General features: G+C 46.1%; 1 protein-coding gene across 3 annotated transcripts in view; it reads right to left on the minus strand.

The window, feature by feature from the left end:
- The window catches only part of FOXJ2 (forkhead box J2), a 33,235-nt gene extending 23,206 nt beyond the window's left edge, over nucleotides 1-10,029 (minus strand). For 2 of the 3 annotated variants that reach the window (XM_034785560.1, XM_034785569.1), the window contains exon 1: nucleotides 8,634-10,029. The gene's annotated coding sequence lies outside the window, so the exon portion shown is untranslated. The remainder of the gene's footprint in view (nucleotides 1-8,633) is intronic. The other variant, XM_034785550.1, reaches the window with a different exon arrangement.
- Between the last annotated feature and the right edge of the window lie 600 nt (nucleotides 10,030-10,629).

The following is a 10,629-nucleotide window of genomic DNA, read 5'->3' on the forward strand; positions in this document are numbered from 1 at the left end:
AAAGAAGCATATTTGATACATGGGATTTTGGGAGGCATAACACCCAACACCCATCAGTCAGACTTCCTAGCCAAAAGTTTATATGAAATCTATGAGGAGGATGGCCAACAGCAAGGCCAAGAAGCAATGTTCTAGTGGAAAGCCTACACCCTCTAACAACTCTCTATGGCTGGGAAGCTAGAATCTCTATTGGGAATTCTGCATCCTGCAGTTTTGGACTCCTAAGGGGATACATTTTTCATACCATCCTCTGAATAGTAGCTACCTGATAAGATCTTAAATCCCCCTTCCAGTCCCCTCTAGATGCTGGAAGAAGCCTTTTCTCTCTTCCCCACCCCAGACCCTCCTGACCACTGTGACAGGGATTCTCTGTTACTCTAACCCATCCCTCATCTTCCTGGTTGCTTTGGGGGGGTGGGGTGTCTCTACTTCTCCAGCCTCTTCTTTTTTATCCTCCTTCCCTATAAGGGAAACAGGGAGGGAGGATGAGGGTAACAAGCTGATAATCTGAACTTTATGTATAATTTTTAAATATATAAATACATAAATATATGATCCTCACTAGCCCCTGCTTGGCCATTACAGGTTGGCAGTTTCCTGTAGGTATCATGGTAGAATTACCTGAGGAGGGATTTGAAGGAGGATAAGGTAATGGGTTTATGGACTGGCTAGACTAGGGAAGGCATTCCACAAGTATGGTGTGGAAGTAAGTACATGGAATGTTTCTGGAAGAAGAGAACAAGCAGAAGGTCATACTGGTCATGTCGTATGTAACCTATCATTTAAATCGGCTTCTGTACCAGATGACTGGAGGATAGCTAATGTGACGCCAATTTTTAAAAAAGGCTCCATGGGCAATCCCAGCAATTACAGGCTGGTAAGCCTAACTTCAGTACCCGGCAAATTGGTTGAGCTATAGTAAAGAACAGAATTATTTAATATAGAGATATACCAATCTCATAGAACTGGAAGGGATTATCAGACACATAGATGAACATGTTTTGTTGGGGAAACATCAACATGTTTTTTGTAAAGGGAAATCATGCCTCACCAATCTACTAGAATTCTTTGAGGGGGGTGAACAAGCATGTGGACAAGGGGGATCCAGTGGATATAGTGTACTTAGATTTTCAGAAAGCCTTTGACATGATCCCTCACCAAAGGCTCTTAAGCAAAGTAAGCTGTCATGGGATAAGAGGGAAGGTCCTCTCATGGATCAATAACTGGTTAAAAGATAGGAAACAAAGAGTAGGAATAAATGGTCAGTTTTGAGAATGGAGAGAGGTAAATAGTGGTGTCCTCCAGGGGTCTGTACTGGGATCAGTACTGTTCAACATATTCATAAATGATCTAGAAAAAGTGGTAAACAGTGAGATGGCAAAATTTGCAGATATAAAGCTATTAAATATAGTTAGGTCCAAAGCAGACTGCGAAGAGTTACAAAGGGATCTCACAAAACTGGGTGACTGGGCAACAAAATGGCAGATGAAATTCAATGTTGATAAATGCAAAGTAATGCACATTAGAAAACATAATCCCAACTATACATATAAAATGATACGGTCTAAATTAGCTGTTACCACTCAAGAAAGAGATCTCGGAGTCATTATGGATAGTTCTCTGAAAACATCCACTCAATGTGCAGTGGCAATCAAAAAGCTAACAGAATGTTGGGAATCTTTAGAAAAGGGATCAGGGCCGCCCAGAGGATTCAGGGGGCCTGGGGTCTTCGGCGGCAGGGGTCCCTGCCGCCAAATTGCCGCCGAAGACCCGGCACTTCGGTGGCGGGTCCCGGGGCAGAAGGACCCCCTGCCGCGGGTCTTCAGGGCACTTCGGCAGCGGGTCCCAGAGCAGAAGGACCCCCCGCTGCCGAACTGCTGCCGAAAACCTGGAGCGGAAGAAGCTCCGGGGGCCCGGGCCCCGCGAGAGTTTTCCAGGGCCCCCGAAGTGAGTGAAGGACCCCGCTCCAGGGGCCCCGAAAAACTCTCATGGGGGCCCCACGGGCCCGGGGCAAATTGCCCCACTTGCCCCCCCCGGGCGGCCCTGAAAGGGATAGATAATAAGATAGAAAATATCATATTGCTTCTATATAAATAAATGGTACACCCACAGCTTGAATACTGTGTGCAGTTCTGGTTGTCCTATCCCAAAAAAGATATACTGGATTTGGAAAAGGTACGGAAAAGGACAATAAAAATTATTAGGGGTATGGAACATCATCCATATGAGGAGAGATTAATAAGACTGTGACTTTTCAGCTTGGAAAAGAGACAGTTAAGGGGGGGATTTGACAGAGGTCTATAAAATCATGACTGGTATGGAAAAAGTAAATAAGGAAGTGTTATTTACTCCTCATAACACAAGAACTAGGAGCCACCAAATGAAATTAATAGGTAGCAGGTTTAAAACAAACAAAAGGAAGTATTTCTTCACACAATGCACAGTCAATCTGTGGAAGTCCTTGACAAAGGATGTTGTGAAGGCCAAGCCTATAACAGTGTTTAAAAAAGAACTAGATAAGTTTGTGGAGGATAGGTCTGTAATGGGCAGGGATACAAAACTATGCTCTGAAGTGTCCCTAGCTTCTGTTTGCCAGAAGCTGGGAATGGGCAACAAGAGATGGATCACTCAATGACTGCCTGTTTTCTTCATTCCCTCTAAAGTACCTGGCATTGGCCACTGTCGGAAGACAGGATACTGGGCTAGATGAACCATTGATCTGACCCAATATGGCCGTTCTTATGTTGGCATTGACGCAATAGAAGACAAGGGCAGATAAGAAGGGAGACACAGAATTGTGAAGGGCATTAAGTGAGGACAAGAAGCTTGACATGATGGGGTGGACAATGGAGAACCAACAGATGGATCTGAAGAGGGGGATGACATGGCAAGAGCAACAAGCCAGGAAGATGATTTTAACAGCTGTGTTATGCAGGGGCTGATGTTGTTTCAAGGAGGGCAGTGAGGAAGTGGCTGCAGCAGTCAAGATGGGAGATGATGAGGGCCTGGACAGGAATTTTAGCTGTGTGGATAGAGAGAAATGGTTGATCTTAGGTTATAGAGGAAGAAACAGCAGGATATGGACACAACCTCCATTTGTGGGGCAAGAGTGGGAGTGGTCAGAAAGGATACACAGACTGTGAGTCTGGGTGATAGAAGTGTGGTGGTGTTGTAAAAAAAGGACAGAGAAAGGGGGTGGGGGGGAGACAATGGGCATGGTTTCAGAAGGAAGTTCAAAGTTCCGTATTGGCCATGTTGAGTTGGTACTGAGTCATCCAAGGGAAGATGTCCAAGAGATAAGCTAAGATGTACGACTGTATGGAGGAAGACTGGTCAGGAATGGAGAGGTAGATTTGCAAGTCACTGGCATAAAGATGGTAGTGAAGCCAACTGAATAGATGAGATCACCAAAAGAGTGTGTACAGAAGAGTGAGGAGGAGGGGGCCAAAGATGGAGCCCTGTGGTATCCTTATGGAAAAGGGGAGAAAGGAAGAGGTCAGCCTAGTGAAAAAGACACTGAACGAATGACCAGAGCAATTAGGAGGGGAACTAGGAGATGACACACACACACAAAAGTCAAGAGAGGACAAGATGAGGATGGAATAGAGACCCTTAACCCTTGGCCAAGAAAAAGTGACTGGAGATTTTAAGGAGAAAGGTTTCAGGAGACCCAGAATGTCTTTGCTTAAGTTAATTTAAAACATATTTAAACAACTTAAAACTAGTTTAGTTTTAGTTTACTTTAGTTTAAAACAACTTAAAACTACACTGACAAGCTATGGGGCCTTTCAGCTTACAGATGACCTGCAAAGGAAAAAAATTGAGTCTGTGCTCTCTATTTGCTCCTTCATGATGCATAAACAAGGTCTGAAAGGCTTTTTGTTTAATTTCACAAGGTTTTTCCTAATATTCATTACCTTAGATAGCTCTGGAATAATAATACCCCCTAGCTCTTATTTAGCACTTTTCAGCCTTAAATTTTGAAGTGTTTTATAAAGGATCAGTTTCATTCCTCACATTTTACTGGTGGGGAAACCGAGGCACAGAAAGGCAAAGTGATTTGCCCAAGGTCTCCCAGCAGACCAGTGGCAGAGCTTAGAAGAGACTCCAGATATCCTAAGTCCCAATCAGGTGCTCTATACACTAGGCTTATCTTTTCTGGGGAGTGTTTTGGAGGTCAAGAGACCTCCCTGCCCCCATAAGCATATGATCTAACAAAGGTAAAGGCAAGACAGGGTCACAACACCAGTGTGGAAGACCACTGATGAGGGGCCCAGTGCACTGCAGCTAGGAAAGATTCCTGGAAAAATGGGTTTTAAGGAGGAGATGGAGGATGCTTGGCACATGAGGACAGGGAGAGTGTCCTAGGCATATAGGGCAGCAGGATAGAAGACCCAAAGAAGAGTGGAAAAAAGAGATGCAAAGATCAGTAAAGAGAGAACTGGGAGGAGTGCAGGAGAGTAGGAGGAAATCAGAGCAGAGACGTAGGTGGGATGAAAATGCGCAGGGCCTTAAAGGTGCAGAAGCTGAACTTAAATTTGATGCAATAACAGATAGGAAGCCACTGAAGGGATTTGAGGAGAGTGCTGACATGGAGTGAGAATCAGCAGAAGAAAACAGATAACTAGTTGCAGCAATGGGATTCTGAGTCTTTCACCTCTAGGGCACCAATCCCAATCAGGCCCCACGTTGTGATGGGGAAATGGATAATGAGCCTTTCACATTTGAATAAAGCCCCAAGAAATTCCTTAACCAGATGGCCCTGAACTCTGCTACAAGGTGTCTGGATTGAGCCCTTCTGGATATTCTGCACCAGTTTCATTTACATTTTAAAATGGAGGCTTTAAAATGAGTTAAATATGAAAATGAATAGTGCATTCAGTACAGTCTCCCCTGTGTTATTCATTTGTACATTAAATGCAATTTATTTTAAACTGTCTCCACATTTTCACTTTTTTAATATGCCACAGATTTTTGTACTTACAATGCATAACTGTATCACAGACATTTTCATAGTGCAAGCTGAAGATTTTGAGAGCAGGATAGGGAACAGTTGGGGCTATTGGTACGTAGGGAGGTGTGGGAGGCATTTTGGGAATGGAAAGAGCACATTAGCTGGATGTTTCTCTTAAATAATCAGCAGTGAAATAGTTAGTGATTATTGACATTTAAATGGTTATCTTTAGATTTCCAAGTTAACATCCAATAGAGATGAATGGGCAGTTCACACTTCTTAGAGCCTGAATGAGTAGCTTCTGCAGACTCAAATACCTGATTCATGTTTTCAAGGTTATCTTCAAAACCATCAGGCCTAGAAATATAATTTATTTTAAAATGAAAGCTGAGATTCTGAAGCACTATTCTGCAGCTGTAGAACTCACAGGGCTCTGCCTGTAAGGTAATGGTTACAATCTGGCCTTAGGTTAGGGGGACTAGTTGATTGCTGGGGAGAATTGGGGAAATGAATTACTTGTCTTAGTGCAGTTCTTCATGGGCAGATGCTCACATCACAGATGGCATTAATAGGTCTCCCTGCTGACATTCTCAGCAGAGGCCAAAGGTCTGAACAGGTCATGGAGACTGAACTCCCTGCTACAGGAGGCTACACAAGGCCAGGGCTGAGGTCCATTGGTGGGGGTAGTGTATGGAAGATGCCTGCATTGCTGTGGCCCCTGGGGTTAAAAAGAGAACCAAGGAACAGAACTCTAGCATTCAAGGTCAGTAACATTTCATAAAGCAAAAAAATTGAATTTACAAGTGTCCCACCTCCCTGAATTCAATAATTTTCACAAGAATCCGGGGTCACAATCAGATTCCAAATTGGGTACTAACATTCAGCCTCCTTAAATTGCTCCTGCTATTTCAGTTCAATATGGTATTGCCTGACCCCTTATCCTGATCCCAGGTACTGTCCATAAAACCATGGATTTTGAAACAAAATCCAAGGAACCAACAAGACGTGATGAGACTAATGTTATATGTTATCATTCATTTAGGTAACCCTTTTCCTGCCCCTTTAATCTCTCTCATCTGATGTGAAATCTTATTTAGAGCCTGAACCTGAAAGGTACTGTGTACCCTCAACTCTCATTGACTTCCTTGGAAATTGAGGACACTCAGTATCTCAAAGGATCATATTGCTTATACTGTAAAGATGAAATTTGCAAGCCTGAGTGCCTGAAGTTAGGCTTCTAAATCTATATTCAGGCAATTAAATAAGTTGCCTCATTTTCAAACTGCTGAGCACCTAGCAGCTCTCACTGAAGTCAACTGTGGGCTGATGGACACTTATGACAATCAGGTCACTTATTTAGGTGGATTTAGAAGCCTGACTGGTACCCAGGTTTGAACGTCTTCATTACACTTCTAAGGACATAAACCTGTTATTTGTCTGTAAAGCACCTTGCACATTTATGGAGATAAATAATGTTCATCCCTTCCCCTCCCACCTTACACCTTTATGTAACATCTTTGGTGCAGGATGGCTGCAGCATTCCACCCCAGAGGCAGCAGCATTTCAGCCTTGGGTTAACAATCACAGAATTGTAGAATCATATAACTGGAAGGGACCTCGAGAGGTTATCTAGTCCAGTGTCCTTCACTCATAGGCAGGAGTAAGTATTAAGACCATCCCTGACCCAATCCAGGTAAATAAGAATCAACAACAACAAAAACCAGCAAACCATACACCTCTCAAGTTACTCCCTCCCCTGGATTTACCAGCATGTCCTGGCTTCTGCATATCTGTCTTTCAGGCTGCAAGCTTTTCAGGGCAGAGATTGTCCTAATTTGTGTGTCTAGAACAGCACTGAGTACTCTGTCAGCAATTAATGAATAAATAACAAACAATTATGCACAGGCCCCACACAGCATTCCGCCTTGCAAACTTGTCATATTGACCAGTTCAGCCACAAAATCTAAACACTCATCCTTTATCACAATGACAGAGAAGAATGAAAATACAAATCTTTTATACACCCTTCAAAATATTACTTGCTGTGGACAAGCAGAATTTTGCAAGGCTGGCATACACATTCAGTAAAGTGCTGTGGCATCTGACTGAACCAAAGGCACTAGAAAAATGTCAAGTCATTATTGTAAGAGCTGGGGCAGAGGAAGGTAAATTAACCCCAAGAGCAGGAAGAGTCAGTAAATCCCTTTGAGTGTACGAAGGCCAAAATGTCTGTTATTACCTTCCTTGCACTAGACAACATATTCTACTCAAAGCAGATGGATTTCAAAACTGGAGAGCAACAAGTGGGAAGGCATCTTATAGCACCCCCCAGAACACAAACATTATGATTTCAGTCTCCCTCTATAAAATCCACTGTGCCACCCTAAGAATCACAGAGAGGTCAAAATGCAATGGCAAAGATGGGGTGTCATCTGGGGGTGACCTCACACTCTTTTGTCTGAGTTTACTGTCCAATTACACCAAGAAATCCCTCTTGATCATCATTCTTGGATTTCCCTGTTACTATGTATTTTCCTACTGGAGTCTGAGTTGGTATTTGTCACAGCAAGGGATCCTTTGGCCTTGGATTTCCTTGCGACTGTCTCAGGAGAATGAACTTATGCCAGTATCTTGAACAGGGAAAGGGATACCTCAGACTGGGATTTTTATGGGGTTGTCTTTGGGGTGCTGCATCTGCTAAAGGAATCTGAATTTGTCTCTTCTGAGGTGATGTCTCTTTTGGACTTGATTTCCCAGTGAATGACCCAGGGTAACTGTGTTTTCTGGGGAAGGAGAGGGAGCACTGTGGTAGTGTCAGAGGGCTCCCTTGGTGTGGGATTTAACTATTCCATTTTCACAAGGCAGCAGGGCCTGTACCCCATGACACAAGCATCAGCATTCACATTCCCAGACCCTAAATAGAGCAGGATCCACATGTGAAGGGTAGTAGCAATGGAATGGCTCCTCTTAGTTTTGAAAGTGGGTTCCACCAGTACTACCACTGAGATTTTCATTCCTAGACCCTGGGTACAATGGGATTCACACCAACGGGCTCATTCCCAGAGCCCCTGCGTACAGTGGGATCTACATCCGAGAGTACTAATACTGATATTCACACAACTCCCAGTCCCAAGCACAGTGGGTTTCTGCAACCCCTAGGTTACTAGCAGCAAGATTCACACACATAGCCTCATGAACATTACATGAGACACACCCCTAGAGCACCAATGCTAGGATTCACCCTCCCCCTCCACAGTCTTTTCAATCAACATGATCCTAGGTATTACCCCCTGGATGAGAGAAATGTATTTCATTTCAGTGATGATGAAGGCTGAGTCCACAATAAAGTCAATACACTAATGACTGATGGTGGATGGGGAATGCCAGAGGGACTTGGATACAATACCCTGAGGCTAGGGTCTCCAAAAAGCAATGCACTGGAAAGAAAATCAGGCTGGTTCTTTATAATGAATAAAAGGAGACAATTAATTCCAGAAATAAAAATGGAGAAAGGCACACCGAGAAAGAAGGGTGGGGAGTATTCAGAAATGGGAAGATGGAGAGAGCTACAGAGAGGTATAGACAGAAGAGAAAATTGATGGGAAGTGAGAAGGATAGAGAGGAATAGACAGAAGGAGAACTGAGGGGAAAAGAGGAGTGATGTAATGTGGTCACTTACTCTGTCTGGAAGATTTTCTGTAGGGAGGGGGGCGTTATCTCCAGCACTGGTTTTTGGGGTGCTGCCCTTCACACTCCTCCCCTGGACTCCATCCTCAGAGCATTGCTGCCAGCTATTCCAAGATCTTCTTCAGATTTTGAGGGAGGGGATTGTGGATGAAGTCGGGACCCTGAGAGGTAGAATGATCTGCTTGGGGTCGTCTGCCCCCTAAATTGCTGGTGGTATCTTAGGATAGGGATCTCCTCCTTTGTCTCTTCTTTAATAGCTAACTATTTAAGGGGTGTCACTCCAGGGAGATACTGTTTTCTTCTCCCCACTGGCTCTCTGGTTATATGGGAGATCAATTCCCCCTTCCCTCCCTAGCTGGGGAGCCCTCTTCTCTTCCCTATAGGTTCACGTCCCCTTTTGGGGCAGGCAAATCTCCAACGTCTCTGGGGGAGTTCCTCTTGCTAACTGTGGATGTTTCAGGGAAGTCTCTTTTCTCTTCCCTGGTGGCTGGCTGGCAGGTGTTTCTCCCCCACCTTACATGGGATATTTGGGACAGTCTCTTTATAGGAGTGTGAGGATATTTCCTCTTTCAGGAGGGAGTGCCCCTTGCCAGGTTGGTATCTAGAACTGTGTTCTAGGCACTGCCAGTTGGTGAGAGGTGCCTCTTCCCCAGGCCTTACTTTCTTGCTGGGTACTGAATGGGTGTTAATTAATTACTGGGTAACTATTTGGTGTTTTGCTTCTTTCTGGCTAAGTATTTGAGGGGTTGCTCTGTCCCCAATGGACATAAGGGGTTTATCTCCTGGAGGTTCCCCACTGACTGTCTGGCTGGGCTTGGGAAAAATGGGGGAGGGGGTGTCTCCTTGTCTATTTTAGATCTGGAGGGATGGGGGAGGGTGTCTCTCTGCGCCCTCTGACGAGGTACTGGGGAGCTAAGGGTGGCTCCACCCCGGATGGGTAGGGGGCTGCAGAGGGTCTCGTCCCGGTCAGTGGGCTGAGTCCGCCGCTTGGCAGATATTTGGGGCTGGGGATCGGGGTCTCTCCCCCGTGGCTGGGGATCACGGAGCTGCCTATGAGGCTCTCGCCCCTCGGCTGGGATTTGGGGTCTCTCCCGCGGCGGGGGACGGGGCTGTCACCCCGGGCTAGCTGGGGGCTCTCCCTGGCTTCCCCCTCCCCAGGCCCCGGCTCCTCTCGCCCGGGCCCGGCTGCCACTGGAGGCCGCGGCGGCTCTTGGGCCTGAGCGGGGCTGGGCGGCCGCCTCCGCCACCTCCCGCCGGGCCTCGGGCTCGTTCCTGGGGGGCTCCCCGGGCTCCTTGCGGGGGGCCCCGTCCGGGCGGCGCTGAGTCTTCCCGGGCCCCGCCGCTCCCACGGCTGCTGCGGCTGCGGCTCCGGCTGCTCCGGGCTGCGGCTCCACTGCAGGCCCCGGCTCCTCCCCGGCCTCCGCTCCGCCTCCCCCGGCTCCCCCCGGCCGCGGCCGCCCCCGCCTCCCCGGGTTAAGGAGGCTCCTAGAGAGGGGGATACCCAGCCTACCCCGGGAATAACCCNTCCCCGGGTTAAGGAGGCTCCTAGAGAGGGGGATACCCAGCCTACCCCGGGAATAACCCCCCCCCCGCAACACGCCTAGAGAATAACCCCCCTAAACCCACCCCAAGGAATAACTTCCTAAACCCACCTGGAAAATCCCCCCCCCCCCATCCGTTTGGGGAATAACGCCCCGATCCATAATCCCAACCCACGTAATATTCCCCCTACACGATCATCTTCTCAATAACACTAACACACACATCAGTATCCCTATGACAAATCAGGCAATAATCAGGCTTGGAAAGATTAGATTTTTATCAGTGAATGTTGGTAAATGTCAATTTCACAGTACACACACACAAACCAATGAAAAAAATATTTCCATCAATAATCAAAATGTACAGCTAGGAAAAGTAAAACAAATGCTAGTTGCGAATTTATTAGAGTTTGATTTAATGATATTTGTATATGTTGACATGTGATG

Source organism: Trachemys scripta, chromosome 1 (assembly GCF_013100865.1).
Source record: "Trachemys scripta elegans isolate TJP31775 chromosome 1, CAS_Tse_1.0, whole genome shotgun sequence".
In the NCBI taxonomy this organism is placed as follows: domain Eukaryota; kingdom Metazoa; phylum Chordata; order Testudines; family Emydidae; genus Trachemys; species Trachemys scripta.